The sequence below is a fragment of the Lissotriton helveticus genome (assembly GCF_964261635.1).
Source record: "Lissotriton helveticus chromosome 1_1 unlocalized genomic scaffold, aLisHel1.1 SUPER_1_unloc_1, whole genome shotgun sequence".
NCBI classification, from domain to species: Eukaryota; Metazoa; Chordata; class Amphibia; order Caudata; family Salamandridae; genus Lissotriton; species Lissotriton helveticus.
The window spans coordinates 1,148,916-1,171,025 of record NW_027611648.1 but is presented as its reverse complement, the minus strand read 5'-3'; positions in this window follow the sequence as shown (position 1 = coordinate 1,171,025).

The window sequence follows — 22,110 nt, the reverse complement described above, 5'->3', positions numbered from 1 at the left end:
GTGCATTGCTTTGCAATAGTCTCTGTGCATTGCTTTGCAATAGCCTCTGTGCATTGCTTTGCAATAGTCTGTGCATTGCTTTGCAATAGTCTCTGTGCATTGCTTTGCAATAGTCTGTGCATTGCTTTGCAATAGTCTCTGTGCATTGCTTTGCAATAGCCTCTGTGCATTGCTTTGCAATAGTCTGTGCATTGCTTTGTAATAGTCTCTGTGCATTGCTTTGCAATAGTCTCTGTGCATTGCTTTGCAATAGTCTGTGCATTGCTTTGCAATAGTCTGTGCATTGCTTTGCAATAGTCTCTGTGCATTGCTTTGCAATAGTCTCTGTGCATTGCGTTGCAATAGTCTGTGCATTGCTTTGCAATAGTCTCTGTGCATTGCTTTGCAATAGTCTGTGCATTGCTTTGCAATAGTCTCTGTGCATTGCTTTGCAATAGCCTCTGTGCATTGCTTTGCAATAGTCTGTGCATTGCTTTGCAATAGTCTCTGTGCATTGCTTTGCAATAGTCTGTGCATTGCTTTGCAATAGTCTGTGCATTGCTTTGCAATAGTCTCTTTGCATTGCTTTGCAATAGTCTCTTTGCATTGCTTTGCAATAGTCTGTGCATTGCTTTGCAATAGTCTCTGCATTGCTTTGCAATAGTCTCTTTGCATTGCTTTGCAATAGTCTCTTTGCATTGCTTTGCAATAGTCTGTGCATTGCTTTGCAATAGTCTGTGCATTGCTTTGCAATAGTCTCTGTGCATTGCTTTGCAATAGTCTCTGTGCATTGCTTTGCAACAGTCTGTGCATTGCTTTGCAATAGTCTCTTTGCATTGCTTTGCAATAGTCTCTTTGCATTGCTTTGCAATAGTCTGTGCATTGCTTTGCAATAGTCTCTGCATTGCTTTGCAATAGTCTCTTTGCATTGCTTTGCAATAGTCTCTTTGCATTGCTTTGCAATAGTCTGTGCATTGCTTTGCAATAGTCTGTGCATTGCTTTGCAATAGTCTCTGTGCATTGCTTTGCAATAGTCTCTGTGCATTGCTTTGCAACAGTCTGTGCATTGCTTTGCAATAGTCTCTATGCATTGCTTTACAATAGCCTCTGTGCATTGCTTTGCAATAGTCTATGCATTGCTTTGCAATAGTCTGTGCATTGCTTTGCAATAGTCTCTGTGCATTGCTTTGCAATAGTCTGTACATTGCTTTGCAATAGTCTGTGCATTGCTTTGCAATAGTCTGTGCATTGCTTTGCAATAGTCTGTGCATTGCTTTGCAATAGTCTGTGCATTGCTTTGCAATAGTCTCTGTGCATTGCTTTGCAATAGCCTCTGTGCATTGCTTTGCAATAGTCTGTGCATTGCTTTGCAATAGTCTCTGTGCATTGCTTTGCAATAGTCTCTGTGCATTGCTTTGCAATAGTCTGTGCATTGCTTTGCAATAGCCTGTGCATTGCTTTGCAATAGTCTCTGTGCATTGCGTTGCAATAGTCTCTGTGCATTGCGTTGCAATAGTCTGTGCATTGCTTTGCAATAGTCTCTGTGCATTGCTTTGCAATAGTCTGTGCATTGCTTTGCAATAGTCTCTTTGCATTGCTTTGTAATAGTCTCTTTGCATTGCTTTGCAATAGTCTGTGCATTGCTTTGCAATAGTCTCTGCATTGCTCCGCAATAGTCTCTTTGCATTGCGTTGCAACAGTCTGTGCATTGCTTTGCAATAGTCTGTGCATTGCTTTGCAATATTCTGTGCATTGCTTTGCAATAGTCTCTTTGCATTGCTTTGCAATAGTCTGCATTGCTTTGCAATAGTCTGTGCATTGCTTTGCAATAGTCTCTTTGCATTGCTTTTCAATAGTCTGTGGCAATAGTCTGTGCATTGCTTTGCGATAATCTGTGCATTGCTTTGCAATAGTCTTTTGCATTGCTTTGCAATAGTCTGTGCATTGCTTTGAAATAGTCTCTATGCATTGCTTTACAATAGCCTCTGTGCATTTCTTTGCAATAGTCTATGCATTGCTTTGCAATAGTCTGTGCATTGCTTTGCAATAGTCCCTGTGCATTGCTTTGCAATAGTCTCTGTGCATTGCTTTGCAATAGTCTCTGTGCATTGCTTTGCAATAGTCTGTGCATTGCTTTGCAATAGTCTCTGTGCATTGCTTTGCAATAGTCTGTACATTGCTTTGCAATAGTCTTAGCATTGCTTTGCAATAGTCTGTGCATTGCTTTGCAATAGTCTGTGCATTGCTTTGCAATAGTCTCTGTGCATTGCTTTGCAATAGCCTCTGTGCATTGCTTTGCGATAGTCTATGCATTGCTTTGCAATAGTCTGTGCATTGCTTTGCAATAGTCTCTGTGCATTGCGTTGCAATAGTCTCTGTGCATTGCGTTGCAATAGTCTGTGCATTGCTTTGCAATAGTCTCTGTGCATTGCTTTGCAATAGTCTGTGCATTGCTTTGCAATAGTCTCTTTGCATTGCTTTGCAATAGTCTCTTTGCATTGCTTTGCAATAGTCTGTGCATTGCTTTGCAATAGTCTCTGCATTGCTCCGCAATAGTCTCTTTGCATTGCGTTGCAATAGTCTGTGCATTGCTTTGCAATAGTCTGTGCATTGCTTTGCAATATTCTGTGCATTGCTTTGCAATAGTCTCTTTGCATTGCTTTGCAATAGTCTGCATTGCTTTGCAATAGTCTGTGCATTGCTTAGCAATAGTCTCTTTGCATTGCTTTTCAATAGTCTGTGGCAATAGTCTATGCATTGCTTTGCGATAATCTGTGCATTGCTTTGCAATAGTCTTTTTGCATTGCTTTGCAATAGTCTGTGCATTGCTTTGAAATAGTCTCTATGCATTGCTTTACAATAGCCTCTGTGCATTTCTTTGCAATAGTCTATGCATTGCTTTGCAATAGTCTGTGCATTGCTTTGCAATAGTCCCCGTGCATTGGTTTGCAATAGTCTGTGCATTGCTTTGCAATAGTCTGTGCATTGCTTTGCAATAATCTGTGCATTGCTTTGCAATAGTCTCTTTGCATTGCTTTGCAATAGTCTCTGTGCATTGCTTTGCAATAGTCTGTGCATTGCTTTGCAATAGTCTGTGCATTGCTTTGCAATAGTCTCTGTGCATTGCTTTGCAATAGCCTCTGTGCATTGCTTTGCAATAGTCTGTGCATTGCTTTGCAATAGTCTCTGTGCATTGCTTTGCAATAGTCTGTGCATTGCTTTGCAATAGTCTATGCATTGTTTTGCAATAGTCTCTGTGCATTGCTTTGCAATAGTCTCTGTGCATTGCTTTGCAACAGTCTCTGTGCATTACTTTGCAATAGTCTGTGCATTATTTTGCAATAATCTGTGCATTGCTTTGCAATAGTCTCTTTGCATTGCTTTGCAATAGTCATTTTGCATTGCTTTGCAATAGTCTCGTTGCATTGCTTTGCAATAGTTTGTGCATTGCTTTGTAATAGTCTCTGCATTGCTTCGCAATAGTCTCTTTGCATTGCGTTGCAATAGTCTGTGCATTGCTTTGCAATAGTCTGTGCATTGCTTTGCAATAATCTGTGCATTGCTTTGCAATAGTCTCTTTGCATTGCTTTACAATAGTCTGTGCATTGCTTTGCAATAGTCTGTGCATTGCTTTGCAATAGTCTCTTTGCATTGCTTTGCAATAGTCTGTGCATTGCTTTGCAATAGTCTGTGCATTGCTTTGCAATAATCTGTGCATTGCTTTGCAATAGTCTCTTTGCATTGCTTTGCAATAGTCTGTGCATTGCTTTGCAATAGTCTGTGCATTGCCTTGCAATAGTCTCTTTGCATTGCTTTGCAATAGCCTCTGTGTATTGCTTTGCAATAGTCTCTGTGCATTGCTTTGCAATAGTCTGTGCATTGCTTTGCAATAGTCTCTTTGCCTTGCTTCGCAATAGTCTCTTTGCATTGCTTTGCAATAGTCTGTGCATTGCTTTGCAATAGTCTCTGTGCATTGCGTTGCAATAGTCTCTGTGCATTGCGTTGCAATAGTCTGTGCATTGCTTTGCAATAGTCTCTGTGCATTGCTTTGCAATAGTCTGTGCATTGCTTTGCAATAGTCTCTTTGCATTGCTTTGCAATAGTCTCTTTGCATTGCTTTGCAATAGTCTGTGCATTGCTTTGCAATAGTCTCTGCATTGCTCCGCAATAGTCTCTTTGCATTGCGTTGCAATAGTCTGTGCATTGCTTTGCAATAGTCTGTGCATTGCTTTGCAATATTCTGTGCATTGCTTTGCAATAGTCTCTTTGCATTGCTTTGCCATAGTCTGCATTGCTTTGCAATAGTCTGTGCATTGCTTAGCAATAGTCTCTTTGCATTGCTTTTCAATAGTCTGTGGCAATAGTCTATGCATTGCTTTGCGATAATCTGTGCATTGCTTTGCAATAGTCTTTTTGCATTGCTTTGCAATAGTCTGTGCATTGCTTTGAAATAGTCTCTATGCATTGCTTTACAATAGCCTCTGTGCATTTCTTTGCAATAGTCTATGCATTGCTTTGCAATAGTCTGTGCATTGCTTTGCAATAGTCCCCGTGCATTGGTTTGCAATAGTCTGTGCATTGCTTTGCAATAGTCTGTGCATTGCTTTGCAATAATCTGTGCATTGATTTGCAATAGTCTCTTTGCATTGCTTTGCAATAGTCTGTGCATTGCTTTGCAATAGTCTGTGCATTGCTTTGCAATAGTCTCTGTGCATTGCTTTGCAATAGCCTCTGTGCATTGCTTTGCAATAGTCTGTGCATTGCTTTGCAATAGTCTCTGTGCATTGCTTTGCAATAGTCTGTGCATTGCTTTGCAATAGTCTATGCATTGTTTTGCAATAGTCTCTGTGCATTGCTTTGCAATAGTCTCTGTGCATTGCTTTGCAACAGTCTCTGTGCATTACTTTGCAATAGTCTGTGCATTGTTTTGCAATAATCTGTGCATTGCTTTGCAATAGTCTCTTTGCATTGCTTTGCAATAGTCATTTTGCATTGCTTTGCAATAGTCTTGTTGCATTGCTTTGCAATAGTTTGTGCATTGCTTTGTAATAGTCTCTGCATTGCTTCGCAATAGTCTCTTTGCATTGCGTTGCAATAGTCTGTGCATTGCTTTGCAATAGTCTGTGCATTGCTTTGCAATAATCTGTGCATTGCTTTGCAATAGTCTCTTTGCATTGCTTTGCAATAGTCTGTGCATTGCTTTGCAATAGTCTGTGCATTGCTTTGCAATAGTCTATTTGCATTGCTTTGCAATAGTCTGTGCATTGCTTTGCAATAGTCTGTGCATTGCTTTGCAATAATCTGTGCATTGCTTTGCAATAGTCTCTTTGCATTGCTTTGCAATAGTCTGTGCATTGCTTTGCAATAGTCTGTGCATTGCCTTGCAATAGTCTCTTTGCATTGCTTTGCAATAGCCTCTGTGTATTGCTTTGCAATAGTCTCTGTGCATTGCTTTGCAATAGTCTGTGCATTGCTTTGCAATAGTCTCTTTGCCTTGCTTTGCAATAGTCTCTTTGCATTGCTTTGCAATAGTCTGTGCATTGCTTTGCAATAGTCTGTGCATTGCTTTGCAAAAGTCTGTGCATTGCTTTGCAATAGTCTCTGTGCATTGCTTTGCAATAGTCTGTGCATTGCTTTGCAATAATCTCTTTGCATTGCTTTGCAATAGTCTGTTCATTGCTTTGCAATAGTCTGTGCATTGCAACAGTCTCTTTGCATTGCTTTGCAATAGCCTCTGTGCATTGCTTTGCAATAGTCTATGCATTGCTTTGCAATAGTCTGTGCATTGCTTTGCAATAGTCTCTGTGCATTGGTTTGCAATAGTCTGTGCATTGCTTTGCAATAGTCTGTGCATTGCTTTGCAATAGTCTGTGCATTGCTTTGCAATAGTCTCTGTGCATTGCTTTGCAATAGCCTCTGTGCATTGCTTTGCAATAGTCTGTGCATTGCTTTGCAATAGTCTCTGTGCATTGCTTTGCAATAGTCTGTGCATTGCTTTGCAATAGTCTCTGTGCATTGCTTTGCAATAGCCTCTGTGCATTGCTTTGCAATAGTCTGTGCATTGCTTTGTAATAGTCTCTGTGCATTGCTTTGCAATAGTCTCTGTGCATTGCTTTGCAATAGTCTGTGCATTGCTTTGCAATAGTCTGTGCATTGCTTTGCAATAGTCTCTGTGCATTGCTTTGCAATAGTCTCTTTGCATTGCGTTGCAATAGTCTGTGCATTGCTTTGCAATAGTCTCTGTGCATTGCTTTGCAATAGTCTGTGCATTGCTTTGCAATAGTCTCTGTGCATTGCTTTGCAATAGCCTCTGTGCATTGCTTTGCAATAGTCTCTGTGCATTGCGTTGCAATAGTCTCTGTGCATTGCTTTGCAATAGTCTATGCATTGCTTTGCAATAGTCTGTGCATTGCTTTGCAATAGTCTCTGTGCATTGCTTTGCAATAGCCTCTGTGCATTGCTTTGCAATAGTCTGTGCATTGCTTTGCAATAGTCTCTGTGCATTGCTTTGCAATAGTCTGTGCATTGCTTTGCAATAGTCTCTGTGCATTGCTTTGCAATAGCCTCTGTGCATTGCTTTGCAATAGTCTGTGCATTGCTTTGTAATAGTCTCTGTGCATTGCTTTGCAATAGTCTCTGTGCATTGCTTTGCAATAGTCTGTGCATTGCTTTGCAATAGTCTGTGCATTGCTTTGCAATAGTCTCTGTGCATTGCTTTGCAATAGTCTCTTTGCATTGCGTTGCAATAGTCTGTGCATTGCTTTGCAATAGTCTCTGTGCATTGCTTTGCAATAGTCTGTGCATTGCTTTGCAATAGTCTCTGTGCATTGCTTTGCAATAGCCTCTGTGCATTGCTTTGCAATAGTCTGTGCATTGCTTTGCAATAGTCTCTGTGCATTGCTTTGCAATAGTCTGTGCATTGCTTTGCAATAATCTGTGCATTGCTTTGCAATAGTCTCTTTGCATTGCTTTGCAATATTCTCTTTGCATTGCTTTGCAATAGTCTCTTTGCATTGCTTTGCAATAGTCTGTGCATTGCTTTGCAATAGTCTGTGCATTGCTTTGCAATAGTCTCTTTGCATTGCTTTGCAATAGTCTGTGCATTGCTTTGCAATAGTCTGTGCATTGCTTTGCAATAGTCTCTTTGCATTGCTTTGCAATAGTCTGTGCATTGCTTTGCAATAGTCTGTGCATTGCCTTGCAATAGTCTCTTTGCATTGCTTTGCAATAGCCTCTGTGTATTGCTTTGCAATAGTCTCTGTGCATTGCTTTGCAATAGTCTGTGCATTGCTTTGCAATAGTCTCTTTGCCTTGCTTTGCAATAGTCTCTTTGCATTGCTTTGCAATAGTCTGTGCATTGCTTTGCAATAGTCTGTGCATTGCTTTGCAAAAGTCTGTGCATTGCTTTGCAATAGTCTCTGTGCATTGCTTTGCAATAGTCTGTGCATTGCTTTGCAATAATCTCTTTGCATTGCTTTGCAATAGTCTGTTCATTGCTTTGCAATAGTCTGTGCATTGCAACAGTCTCTTTGCATTGCTTTGCAATAGCCTCTGTGCATTGCTTTGCAATAGTCTGTGCATTGCTTTGCAATAGTCTATGCATTGCTTTGCAATAGTCTGTGCATTGCTTTGCAATAGTCTCTGTGCATTGGTTTGCAATAGTCTGTGCATTGCTTTGCAATAGTCTGTGCATTGCTTTGCAATAGTCTGTGCATTGCTTTGCAATAGTCTCTGTGCATTGCTTTGCAATAGCCTCTGTGCATTGCTTTGCAATAGTCTGTGCATTGCTTTGCAATAGTCTCTGTGCATTGCTTTGCAATAGTCTGTGCATTGCTTTGCAATAGTCTCTGTGCATTGCTTTGCAATAGCCTCTGTGCATTGCTTTGCAATAGTCTGTGCATTGCTTTGTAATAGTCTCTGTGCATTGCTTTGCAATAGTCTCTGTGCATTGCTTTGCAATAGTCTGTGCATTGCTTTGCAATAGTCTGTGCATTGCTTTGCAATAGTCTCTGTGCATTGCTTTGCAATAGTCTCTGTGCATTGCGTTGCAATAGTCTGTGCATTGCTTTGCAATAGTCTCTGTGCATTGCTTTGCAATAGTCTGTGCATTGCTTTGCAATAGTCTCTGTGCATTGCTTTGCAATAGCCTCTGTGCATTGCTTTGCAATAGTCTGTGCATTGCTTTGCAATAGTCTCTGTGCATTGCTTTGCAATAGTCTGTGCATTGCTTTGCAATAATCTGTGCATTGCTTTGCAATAGTCTCTTTGCATTGCTTTGCAATATTCTCTTTGCATTGCTTTGCAATAGTCTGTGCATTGCTTTGCAATAGTCTCTGCATTGCGTTGCAATAGTCTCTTTGCATTGCTTTGCAATAGTCTCTTTGCATTGCTTTGCAATAGTCTGTGCATTGCTTTGCAATAGTCTGTGCATTGCTTTGCAATAGTCTCTGTGCATTGCTTTGCAATAGTCTCTGTGCATTGCTTTGCAACAGTCTGTGCATTGCTTTGCAATAGTCTCTTTGCATTGCTTTGCAATAGTCTCTTTGCATTGCTTTGCAATAGTCTGTGCATTGCTTTGCAATAGTCTCTGCATTGCTTTGCAATAGTCTCTTTGCATTGCTTTGCAATAGTCTCTTTGCATTGCTTTGCAATAGTCTGTGCATTGCTTTGCAATAGTCTGTGCATTGCTTTGCAATAGTCTCTGTGCATTGCTTTGCAATAGTCTCTGTGCATTGCTTTGCAACAGTCTGTGCATTGCTTTGCAATAGTCTCTATGCATTGCTTTACAATAGCCTCTGTGCATTGCTTTGCAATAGTCTATGCATTGCTTTGCAATAGTCTGTGCATTGCTTTGCAATAGTCTCTGTGCATTGCTTTGCAATAGTCTGTACATTGCTTTGCAATAGTCTTTGCATTGCTTTGCAATAGTCTGTGCATTGCTTTGCAATAGTCTGTGCATTGCTTTGCAATAGTCTGTGCATTGCTTTGCAATAGTCTCTGTGCATTGCTTTGCAATAGCCTCTGTGCATTGCTTTGCAATAGTCTGTGCATTGCTTTGCAATAGTCCCTGTGCATTGCTTTGCAATAGTCTCTGTGCATTGCTTTGCAATAGTCTGTGCATTGCTTTGCAATAGTCTCTTTGCATTGCTTTGCAATAGTCTCTTTGCATTGCTTTGCAATAGTCTGTGCATTGCTTTGCAATAGTCTCTGCATTGCTCCGCAATAGTCTCTTTGCATTGCGTTGCAATAGTCTGTGCATTGCTTTGCAATAGTCTGTGCATTGCTTTGCAATATTCTGTGCATTGCTTTGCAATAGTCTCTTTGCATTGCTTTGCAATAGTCTGCATTGCTTTGCAATAGTCTGTGCATTGCTTTGCAATAGTCTCTTTGCATTGCTTTTCAATAGTCTGTGGCAATAGTCTGTGCATTGCTTTGCGATAATCTGTGCATTGCTTTGCAATAGTCTTTTTGCATTGCTTTGCAATAGTCTGTGCATTGCTTTGAAATAGTCTCTATGCATTGCTTTACAATAGCCTCTGTGCATTTCTTTGCAATAGTCTATGCATTGCTTTGCAATAGTCTGTGCATTGCTTTGCAATAGTCCCCGTGCATTGGTTTGCAATAGTCTGTGCATTGCTTTGCAATAGTCTGTGCATTGCTTTGCAATAATCTGTGCATTGCTTTGCAATATTCTCTTTGCATTGCTTTGCAATAGTCTCTGTGCATTGCTTTGCAATAGTCTGTGCATTGCTTTGCAATAGTCTGTGCATTGTTTTGCAATAGTCTCTGTGCATTGCTTTGCAATAGTCTCTGTGCATTGCTTTGCAACAGTCTCTGTGCATTACTTTGCAATAGTCTGTGCATTGTTTTGCAATAGTCTGTGCATTGCTTTGCAATAGTCTCTGTGCATTGCTTTGCAATAGTCTGTGCATTGCTTTGCAATAGTCTCTGTGCATTGCTTTGCAATAGCCTCTGTGCATTGCTTTGCAATAGTCTGTGCATTGCTTTGCAATAGTCTCTGTGCATTGCTTTGCAATAGTCTGTGCATTGCTTTGCAATAATCTGTGCATTGCTTTGCAATAGTCTCTTTGCATTGCTTTGCAATATTCTCTTTGCATTGCTTTGCAATAGTCTCTTTGCATTGCTTTGCAATAGTCTGTGCATTGCTTTGCAATAGTCTGTGCATTGCTTTGCAATAGTCTCTTTGCATTGCTTTGCAATAGTCTGTGCATTGCTTTGCAATAGTCTGTGCATTGCTTTGCAATAGTCTCTTTGCATTGCTTTGCAATAGTCTGTGCATTGCTTTGCAATAGTCTGTGCATTGCCTTGCAATAGTCTCTTTGCATTGCTTTGCAATAGCCTCTGTGTATTGCTTTGCAATAGTCTCTGTGCATTGCTTTGCAATAGTCTGTGCATTGCTTTGCAATAGTCTCTTTGCCTTGCTTTGCAATAGTCTCTTTGCATTGCTTTGCAATAGTCTGTGCATTGCTTTGCAATAGTCTGTGCATTGCTTTGCAAAAGTCTGTGCATTGCTTTGCAATAGTCTCTGTGCATTGCTTTGCAATAGTCTGTGCATTGCTTTGCAATAATCTCTTTGCATTGCTTTGCAATAGTCTGTTCATTGCTTTGCAATAGTCTGTGCATTGCAACAGTCTCTTTGCATTGCTTTGCAATAGCCTCTGTGCATTGCTTTGCAATAGTCTGTGCATTGCTTTGCAATAGTCTATGCATTGCTTTGCAATAGTCTGTGCATTGCTTTGCAATAGTCTCTGTGCATTGGTTTGCAATAGTCTGTGCATTGCTTTGCAATAGTCTGTGCATTGCTTTGCAATAGTCTGTGCATTGCTTTGCAATAGTCTCTGTGCATTGCTTTGCAATAGCCTCTGTGCATTGCTTTGCAATAGTCTGAGCATTGCTTTGCAATAGTCTCTGTGCATTGCTTTGCAATAGTCTGTGCATTGCTTTGCAATAGTCTCTGTGCATTGCTTTGCAATAGCCTCTGTGCATTGCTTTGCAATAGTCTGTGCATTGCTTTGTAATAGTCTCTGTGCATTGCTTTGCAATAGTCTCTGTGCATTGCTTTGCAATAGTCTGTGCATTGCTTTGCAATAGTCTGTGCATTGCTTTGCAATAGTCTCTGTGCATTGCTTTGCAATAGTCTCTGTGCATTGCGTTGCAATAGTCTGTGCATTGCTTTGCAATAGTCTCTGTGCATTGCTTTGCAATAGTCTGTGCATTGCTTTGCAATAGTCTCTGTGCATTGCTTTGCAATAGCCTCTGTGCATTGCTTTGCAATAGTCTGTGCATTGCTTTGCAATAGTCTCTGTGCATTGCTTTGCAATAGTCTGTGCATTGCTTTGCAATAATCTGTGCATTGCTTTGCAATAGTCTCTTTGCATTGCTTTGCAATATTCTCTTTGCATTGCTTTGCAATAGTCTGTGCATTGCTTTGCAATAGTCTCTGCATTGCGTTGCAATAGTCTCTTTGCATTGCTTTGCAATAGTCTCTTTGCATTGCTTTGCAATAGTCTGTGCATTGCTTTGCAATAGTCTGTGCATTGCTTTGCAATAGTCTCTGTGCATTGCTTTGCAATAGTCTCTGTGCATTGCTTTGCAACAGTCTGTGCATTGCTTTGCAATAGTCTCTTTGCATTGCTTTGCAATAGTCTCTTTGCATTGCTTTGCAATAGTCTGTGCATTGCTTTGCAATAGTCTCTGCATTGCTTTGCAATAGTCTCTTTGCATTGCTTTGCAATAGTCTCTTTGCATTGCTTTGCAATAGTCTGTGCATTGCTTTGCAATAGTCTGTGCATTGCTTTGCAATAGTCTCTGTGCATTGCTTTGCAATAGTCTCTGTGCATTGCTTTGCAACAGTCTGTGCATTGCTTTGCAATAGTCTCTATGCATTGCTTTACAATAGCCTCTGTGCATTGCTTTGCAATAGTCTATGCATTGCTTTGCAATAGTCTGTGCATTGCTTTGCAATAGTCTCTGTGCATTGCTTTGCAATAGTCTGTACATTGCTTTGCAATAGTCTTTGCATTGCTTTGCAATAGTCTGTGCATTGCTTTGCAATAGTCTGTGCATTGCTTTGCAATAGTCTGTGCATTGCTTTGCAATAGTCTCTGTGCATTGCTTTGCAATAGCCTCTGTGCATTGCTTTGCAATAGTCTGTGCATTGCTTTGCAATAGTCCCTGTGCATTGCTTTGCAATAGTCTCTGTGCATTGCTTTGCAATAGTCTGTGCATTGCTTTGCAATAGTCTCTTTGCATTGCTTTGCAATAGTCTCTTTGCATTGCTTTGCAATAGTCTGTGCATTGCTTTGCAATAGTCTCTGCATTGCTCCGCAATAGTCTCTTTGCATTGCGTTGCAATAGTCTGTGCATTGCTTTGCAATAGTCTGTGCATTGCTTTGCAATATTCTGTGCATTGCTTTGCAATAGTCTCTTTGCATTGCTTTGCAATAGTCTGCATTGCTTTGCAATAGTCTGTGCATTGCTTTGCAATAGTCTCTTTGCATTGCTTTTCAATAGTCTGTGGCAATAGTCTGTGCATTGCTTTGCGATAATCTGTGCATTGCTTTGCAATAGTCTTTTTGCATTGCTTTGCAATAGTCTGTGCATTGCTTTGAAATAGTCTCTATGCATTGCTTTACAATAGCCTCTGTGCATTTCTTTGCAATAGTCTATGCATTGCTTTGCAATAGTCTGTGCATTGCTTTGCAATAGTCCCCGTGCATTGGTTTGCAATAGTCTGTGCATTGCTTTGCAATAGTCTGTGCATTGCTTTGCAATAATCTGTGCATTGCTTTGCAATATTCTCTTTGCATTGCTTTGCAATAGTCTCTGTGCATTGCTTTGCAATAGTCTGTGCATTGCTTTGCAATAGTCTGTGCATTGCTTTGCAATAGTCTCTGTGCATTGCTTTGCAATAGCCTCTGTGCATTGCTTTGCAATAGTCTGTGCATTGCTTTGCAATAGTCTCTGTGCATTGCTTTGCAATAGTCTGTGCATTGCTTTGCAATAGTCTGTGCATTGTTTTGCAATAGTCTCTGTGCATTGCTTTGCAATAGTCTCTGTGCATTGCTTTGCAACAGTCTCTGTGCATTACTTTGCAATAGTCTGTGCATTGTTTTGCAATAGTCTGTGCATTGCTTTGCAATAGTCTCTGTGCATTGCTTTGCAATAGTCTGTGCATTGCTTTGCAATAGTCTCTGTGCATTGCTTTGCAATAGCCTCTGTGCATTGCTTTGCAATAGTCTGTGCATTGCTTTGTAATAGTCTCTGTGCATTGCTTTGCAATAGTCTCTGTGCATTGCTTTGCAATAGTCTGTGCATTGCTTTGCAATAGTCTGTGCATTGCTTTGCAATAGTCTCTGTGCATTGCTTTGCAATAGTCTCTGTGCATTGCGTTGCAATAGTCTGTGCATTGCTTTGCAATAGTCTCTGTGCATTGCTTTGCAATAGTCTGTGCATTGCTTTGCAATAGTCTCTTTGCATTGCTTTGCAATAGTCTCTTTGCATTGCTTTGCAATAGTCTGTGCATTGCTTTGCAATAGTCTCTGCATTGCTTTGCAATAGTCTCTTTGCTTTGCTTTGCAATAGTCTCTTTGCATTGCTTTGCAATAGTCTGTGCATTGCTTTGCAATAGTCTGTGCATTGCTTTGCAATAGTCTCTGTGCATTGCTTTGCAATAGTCTCTGTGCATTGCTTTGCAACAGTCTGTGCATTGCTTTGCAATAGTCTATATGCATTGCTTTACAATAGCCTCTGTGCATTGCTTTGCAATAGTCTATGCATTGCTTTGCAATAGTCTGTGCATTGCTTTGCAATAGTCTCTGTGCAATGCTTTGCAATAGTCTGTACATTGCTTTGCAATAGTCTGTGCATTGCTTTGCAATAGTCTGTGCATTGCTTTGCAATAGTCTGTGCATTGCTTTGCAATAGTCTCTGTGCATTGCTTTGCAATAGTCCGTGCATTGCTTTGCAATAGTCTCTGTGCATTGCTTTGCAATAGTCTCTGTGCATTGCTTTGCAATAGTCTGTGCATTGCTTTGCAATAGTCTGTGCATTGCTTTGCAATAGTCTCTGTGCATTGCGTTGCAATAGTCTCTGTGCATTGCGTTGCAATAGTCTGTGCATTGCTTTGCAATAGTCTCTTTGCATTGCTTTGCAATAGTCTCTTTGCATTGCTTTGCAATAGTCTGTGCATTGCTTTGCAATAGTCTCTGCATTGCTCCGCAATAGTCTCTTTGCATTGCGTTGCAATAGTCTGTGCATTGCTTTGCAATAGTCTGTGCATTGCTTTGCAATATTCTGTGCATTGCTTTGCAATAGTCTCTTTGCATTGCTTTGCAATAGTCTGCATTGCTTTGCAATAGTCTGTGCATTGCTTAACAATAGTCTCTTTGCATTGCTTTTCAATAGTCTGTGGCAATAGTCTGTGCATTGCTTTGCGATAATCTGTGCATTGCTTTGCAATACTCTTTTTGCATTGCTTTGCAATAGTCTGTGCATTGCTTTGAAATAGTCTCTATGCATTGCTTTACAATAGCCTCTGTGCATTTCTTTGCAATAGTCTATGCATTGCTTTGCAATAGTCTGTGCATTGCTTTGCAATAGTCCCCATGCATTGGTTTGCAATAGTCTGTGCATTGCTTTGCAATAGTCTGTGCATTGCTTTGCAATAATCTGTGCATTGCTTTGCAATAGTCTCTTTGCATTGCTTTGCAATAGTCTCTGTGCATTGCTTTGCAATAGTCTGTGCATTGCTTTGCAATAGTCTGTGCATTGCTTTGCAATAGTCTCTGTGCATTGCTTTGCAATAGCCTCTGTGCATTGCTTTGCAATAGTCTGTGCATTGCTTTGCAATAGTCTCTGTGCATTGCTTTGCAATAGTCTGTGCATTGCTTTGCAATAGTCTATGCATTGTTTTGCAATAGTCTCTGTGCATTGCTTTGCAATAGTCTCTGTGCATTGCTTGTGCATTGCTTTGCAATAGTCTCTGCATTGCGTTGCAATAGTCTCTTTGCATTGCGTTGCAATAGTCTGTGCATTGCTTTGCAATAGCCTGTGCATTGCTTTGCAATAGTCTGTGCATTGGTTTGCAATAATCTGTGCATTGCTTTGCAATAGTCTGTGCATTGCTTTGCAATAGTCTGTGCATTGCTTTGCAATAGTCTGTGCATTGCTTTGCAATAGTCTGTGCATTGCTTTGCAATAGTCTCTGTGCATTGCTTTGCAATAGCCTCTGTGCATTGCTTTGCAATAGTCTGTGCATTGCTTTGCAATAGTCTCTGTGCATTGCTTTGCAATAGTCTCTGTGCATCGCTTTGCAACAGTCTGTGCATTGCTTTGCAATAGTCTCTGTGCATTGCTTTGCAATAGTCTCTGTGCATTGCTTTGCAATAGTCTGTGCATTGCTTTGCAATAGTCTGTGCATTGCTTTGCAAAAGTCTCCGTGCATTGCTTTGCAATAGTCTCTGTGCATTGCATTGCAATAGTCTCTTTGCATTGCTTTGCAATGGTCTGTGCATTGCTTTGCAATAGTCTGTGCATTGCATTGCAATAGTCTCTTTGCATTGCTTTGCAATGGTCTGTGCATTGCTTTGCAATAGTCTGTGCATTGCTTTGCAATAGTCTCTTTGCATTGCTTTGCAATGGTCTGTGCATTGTTTTGCAATAGTCTGTGCATTGCTTTGCAATAGTCTGTGCATTGCTTTCCAATAGTCTCTTTGCATTGCTTTGCAATGGCCTCTGTGCATTGTTTTGCAATAGTCTGTGCATTGCTTTGCAATAGTCTGTGCATTGCTTTACAATAGTCTCTTTGCATTGCTTTACAATAGCCTATGTGCATTGCTTTGCAATAGTCTGTGCATTGCTTTGCAATAGTCTCTGTGCATTGGTTTGCAATAGTCTTTATTGCTTGGCAATAATCTGTGCATTGCTTTGCAATAGTGTCTGTGCATTGCTTTGCAATAGTCTGTGCATTGCTTTGCAATAGTCTCTGCATTGCTTTGCAATAGTCTTTGCATTGCTTTCCAATAGTCCGTGCATTGCTTTGCAATAGTCTGTACATTGCTTTGCAATAGTCTCTGTGCATTGCTTTGCAATAGCCTCTGTGCATTGCTTTGCAATAGCCTCTGTGCATTGCTTTGCAATAGTCTGTGCATTGCTTTGCAATAGTCTCTATGCATTGCTTTGCAATAGTCTGTGCATTGCTTTGCAATAATCTGTGCATTGCTTTGCAATAGTCTCTTTGCATTGCTTTGCAATAGTCTGTGCATTGCTTTGCAATAGTCTGTGCATTGCTTTGCAATAGTCTCTGTGCATGGCTTTGCAATAGCCTCTGTGCATTGCTTTGCAATAGTCTGTGCATTGCTTTGCAATAGTCTCTTTGCATTGTGTTGCAATAGTCTGTGCATTGCTTTGCAATAGTCTGTGCATTGCTTTGCAATAGTCTGTGCATTGCTTTGCAATAATCTGTGCATTGCTTTGCAATAGTCTCTTTGCATTGCTTTGCAATAGTCTGTGCATTGCTTTGCAATAGTCTCTGTGCATTGCTTTGCAATAGTCTGTGCATTGCTTTGCAATAGTCTCTTTGCATTGCTTTGCAATAGTCTCTTTGCATTGCTTTGCAATAGTCTGTGCGTTGCTTTGCAATAGTCTGTGCATTGCTTTGCAATAGTCTGTGCATTGCTTTGCAATAATCTGTGCATTGCTTTGCAATAGTCTCTTTGCATTGCTTTGCAATAGTCTGTGCATTGCTTTGCAATAGTCTGTGCATTGCTTTGCAATAGTCTGTGCATTGCTTTGCAATAGTCTCTTTGCATTGCTTTGCAATAGCCTCTGTGCATTGCTTTGCAATAGTCTGTGCATTGCTTTGCAATAGTCTCTTTGCATTGCTTTACAATAGCCTCTGTGCATTGCTTTGCAATAGCCTGTGCATTGCTTTGCAATAGTCTGAGCATTGCTTTGCAATAGTCTGTGCATTGCTTTGCAATAGTCTCTGTGTATTGCTTTGCAATATTCTGTGTATTGCTTTGCAATAGTCTCTGTGCATTGCTTTGCAATAGTCTGTGCATTGCTTTGCAATAGTCTCTGCATTGCTTTGCAATAGTCTTTGCATTGCTTTGCAATAGTCTGTGCATTGCTTTGCAATAGTCTGTGCATTGCTTTGCAATAATGTCTGTTTATTGCTTTGCAATAGCCTCTGTGCATTGCTTTGCAATAGTCTGTGCATTGCTTTGCAATAGTCTGTGCATTGCTTTGCAATAGTCTCTATGCATTGCTTTGCAATAGTCTATATGCATTGCTTTGCAATAGTCTGTGCATTGCTTTGCAATAATCTCTATGCAATTCTTTGCAATAGTCTCAGTGCATTACTTTGCAATAGTCTGTGCATTGCTTTGCAATAGTCTCTTCGCATTGCTTTGCAATATTCTGTGCATTGCTTTGCAATAGTCTGTGCATTGCTTTGCAATAGTCTCTGTGCATTGCTTTGCAATAATCTGTGCATTGCTTTGCAATAGTCTCTTTGCATTGCTCTGCAATAGTCTGTGCATTGCTTTGCAATAGTCTGTGCATTGCTTTGCAATAGTCTCTGTGCATTGATTTGCAATAGTCTCTGTGCATTGCTTTGCAATAGTCTGTGCATTGCTTTGCAATAGTCTCTGTGCATTGCTTTGCAATAGTCTGTGCATTGCTTTGCAATAGTGTCTTTGCATTGCTTTGCAATAGTCTCTTTGCATTGCTTTGCAATAGTTTGTGCATTGCTTTGCAATAGTCTCTGCATTGCTTTGCAATAGTCTCTTTGCATTGCGTTGCAATAGTCTGTGCATTGCTTTGCAATAGACTGTGCATTGCTTTGCAATAGTCTGTGCATTGCTTTGCAATAATCTGTGCATTGGTTTGCAATAGTCTGTGCATTGCTTTGCAATAGTCTGTGCATTGCTTTGCAATAATCTGTGCATTGATTTGCAATAGTCTCTTTGCATTGCTTTACAATAGCCTCTGTGCATTGCTTTGCAATAGCCTGTGCATTGCTTTGCAATAGTTTGTGCATTGCTTTGCAATAGTCTCTTTGCATTGCTTTGCAATAGCCTCTGTGCATTGCTTTGCAATAGCCTCTGTGCATTGCTTTGCAATAGTCTGGGCATTACTTTGCAATAGTCTCTTTGCATTGCTTTGCAATAGTCTCTTTGTATTGCTTTGCAATAGTCTATGCATTGCTTTGCAATAGTCTGTGCATTGCTTTGCAATAGTCTCTTTGCATTTCGTTGCAATTGTCTGCATTGCTTTGCAATAGTCTGTGCATTGCTTTGCAATAGTCTGTGCATTGCTTTGCAATAATCTGTGCATTGCTTTGCAATAGTCTCTTTGCATTGCTTTGCAATAGTCTGCGCATTGCTTTGCAATAGTCTCTTTGCATTGCTTTGCAATGGTCTGTGCATTGTTTTGCAATAGTCTGTGCATTGCTTTGCAATAGTCTGTGCATTGCTTTCCAATAGTCTCTTTGCATTGCTTTGCAATGGCCTCTGTGCATTGTTTTGCAATAGTCTGTGCATTGCTTTGCAATAGTCTGTGCATTGCTTTACAATAGTCTCTTTGCATTGCTTTACAATAGCCTATGTGCATTGCTTTGCAATAGTCTGTGCATTGCTTTGCAATAGTCTCTGTGCATTGGTTTGCAATAGTCTTTATTGCTTTGCAATAATCTGTGCATTGCTTTGCAATAGTGTCTGTGCATTGCTTTGCAATAGTCTGTGCATTGCTTTGCAATAGTCTCTGCATTGCTTTGCAATAGTCTTTGCATTGCTTTCCAATAGTCCGTGCATTGCTTTGCAATAGTCTCTGTGTATTGCTTTGCAATATTCTGTGTATTGCTTTGCAATAGTCTCTGTGCATTGCTTTGCAATAGTCTGTGCATTGCTTTGCAATAGTCTCTGCATTGCTTTGCAATAGTCTTTGCATTGCTTTGCAATAGTCTGTGCATTGCTTTGCAATAGTCTGTGCATTGCTTTGCAATAATGTCTGTTTATTGCTTTGCAATAGCCTCTGTGCATTGCTTTGCAATAGTCTGTGCATTGCTTTGCAATAGTCTGTGCATTGCTTTGCAATAGTCTCTATGCATTGCTTTGCAATAGTCTATATGCATTGCTTTGCAATAGTCTGTGCATTGCTTTGCAATAATCTCTATGCAATTCTTTGCAATAGTCTCAGTGCATTACTTTGCAATAGTCTGTGCATTGCTTTGCAATAGTCTCTTCGCATTGCTTTGCAATATTCTGTGCATTGCTTTGCAATAGTCTGTGCATTGCTTTGCAATAGTCTCTGTGCATTGCTTTGCAATAATCTGTGCATTGCTTTGCAATAGTCTCTTTGCATTGCTCTGCAATAGTCTGTGCATTGCTTTGCAATAGTCTGTGCATTGCTTTGCAATAGTCTCTGTGCATTGATTTGCAATAGTCTCTGTGCATTGCTTTGCAATAGTCTGTGCATTGCTTTGCAATAGTCTCTGTGCATTGCTTTGCAATAGTCTGTGCATTGCTTTGCAATAGTGTCTTTGCATTGCTTTGCAATAGTCTCTTTGCATTGCTTTGCAATAGTTTGTGCATTGCTTTGCAATAGTCTCTGCATTGCTTTGCAATAGTCTCTTTGCATTGCGTTGCAATAGTCTGTGCATTGCTTTGCAATAGACTGTGCATTGCTTTGCAATAGTCTGTGCATTGCTTTGCAATAATCTGTGCATTGGTTTGCAATAGTCTGTGCATTGCTTTGCAATAGTCTGTGCATTGCTTTGCAATAATCTGTGCATTGATTTGCAATAGTCTCTTTGCATTGCTTTACAATAGCCTCTGTGCATTGCTTTGCAATAGCCTGTGCATTGCTTTGCAATAGTTTGTGCATTGCTTTGCAATAGTCTCTTTGCATTGCTTTGCAATAGCCTCTGTGCATTGCTTTGCAATAGCCTCTGTGCATTGCTTTGCAATAGTCTGGGCATTACTTTGCAATAGTCTCTTTGCATTGCTTTGCAATAGTCTCTTTGCATTGCTTTGCAATAGTCTATGCATTGCTTTGCAATAGTCTGTGCATTGCTTTGCAATAGTCTCTTTGCATTTCGTTGCAATTGTCTGCATTGCTTTGCAATAGTCTGTGCATTGCTTTGCAATAGTCTGTGCATTGCTTTGCAATAATCTGTGCATTGCTTTGCAATAGTCTCTTTGCATTGCTTTGCAATAGTCTGCGCATTGCTTTGCAATAGTCTCTTTGCATTGCTTTGCAATGGTCTGTGCATTGTTTTGCAATAGTCTGTGCATTGCTTTGCAATAGTCTGTGCATTGCTTTCCAATAGTCTCTTTGCATTGCTTTGCAATGGCCTCTGTGCATTGTTTTGCAATAGTCTGTGCATTGCTTTGCAATAGTCTGTGCATTGCTTTACAATAGTCTCTTTGCATTGCTTTACAATAGCCTATGTGCATTGCTTTGCAATAGTCTGTGCATTGCTTTGCAATAGTCTCTGTGCATTGGTTTGCAATAGTCTTTATTGCTTTGCAATAATCTGTGCATTGCTTTGCAATAGTGTCTGTGCATTGCTTTGCAATAGTCTGTGCATTGCTTTGCAATAGTCTCTGCATTGCTTTGCAATAGTCTTTGCATTGCTTTCCAATAGTCCGTGCATTGCTTTGCAATAGTCTGTACATTGCTTTGCAATAGTCTCTGTGCATTGCTTTGCAATAGCCTCTGTGCATTGCTTTGCAATAGCCTCTGTGCATTGCTTTGCAATAGTCTGTGCATTGCTTTGCAATAGTCTCTATGCATTGCTTTGCAATAGTCTGTGCATTGCTTTGCAATAATCTGTGCATTGCTTTGCAATAGTCTCTTTGCATTGCTTTGCAATAGTCTGTGCATTGCTTTGCAATAGTCTGTGCATTGCTTTGCAATAGTCTCTGTGCATGGCTTTGCAATAGCCTCTGTGCATTGCTTTGCAATAGTCTGTGCATTGCTTTGCAATAGTCTCTTTGCATTGTGTTGCAATAGTCTGTGCATTGCTTTGCAATAGTCTGTGCATTGCTTTGCAATAGTCTGTGCATTGCTTTGCAATAATCTGTGCATTGCTTTGCAATAGTCTCTTTGCATTGCTTTGCAATAGTCTGTGCATTGCTTTGCAATAGTCTCTGTGCATTGCTTTGCAATAGTCTGTGCATTGCTTTGCAATAGTCTCTTTGCATTGCTTTGCAATAGTCTCTTTGCATTGCTTTGCAATAGTCTGTGCGTTGCTTTGCAATAGTCTGTGCATTGCTTTGCAATAGTCTGTGCATTGCTTTGCAATAATCTGTGCATTGCTTTGCAATAGTCTCTTTGCATTGCTTTGCAATAGTCTGTGCATTGCTTTGCAATAGTCTGTGCATTGCTTTGCAATAGTCTGTGCATTGCTTTGCAATAGTCTCTTTGCATTGCTTTGCAATAGCCTCTGTGCATTGCTTTGCAATAGTCTGTGCATTGCTTTGCAATAGTCTCTTTGCATTGCTTTACAATAGCCTCTGTGCATTGCTTTGCAATAGCCTGTGCATTGCTTTGCAATAGTCTGAGCATTGCTTTGCAATAGTCTGTGCATTGCTTTGCAATAGTCTCTGTGTATTGCTTTGCAATATTCTGTGTATTGCTTTGCAATAGTCTCTGTGCATTGCTTTGCAATAGTCTGTGCATTGCTTTGCAATAGTCTCTGCATTGCTTTGCAATAGTCTTTGCATTGCTTTGCAATAGTCTGTGCATTGCTTTGCAATAGTCTGTGCATTGCTTTGCAATAATGTCTGTGCATTGCTTTGCAATAGCCTCTGTGCATTGCTTTGCAATAGTCTGTGCATTGCTTTGCAATAGTCTGTGCATTGCTTTGCAATAGTCTCTATGCATTGCTTTGCAATAGTCTATATGCATTGCTTTGCAATAGTCTGTGCATTGCTTTGCAATAATCTCTATGCAATTCTTTGCAATAGTCTCAGTGCATTACTTTGCAATAGTCTGTGCATTGCTTTGCAATAGTCTCTTCGCATTGCTTTGCAATATTCTGTGCATTGCTTTGCAATAGTCTGTGCATTGCTTTGCAATAGTCTCTGTGCATTGCTTTGCAAT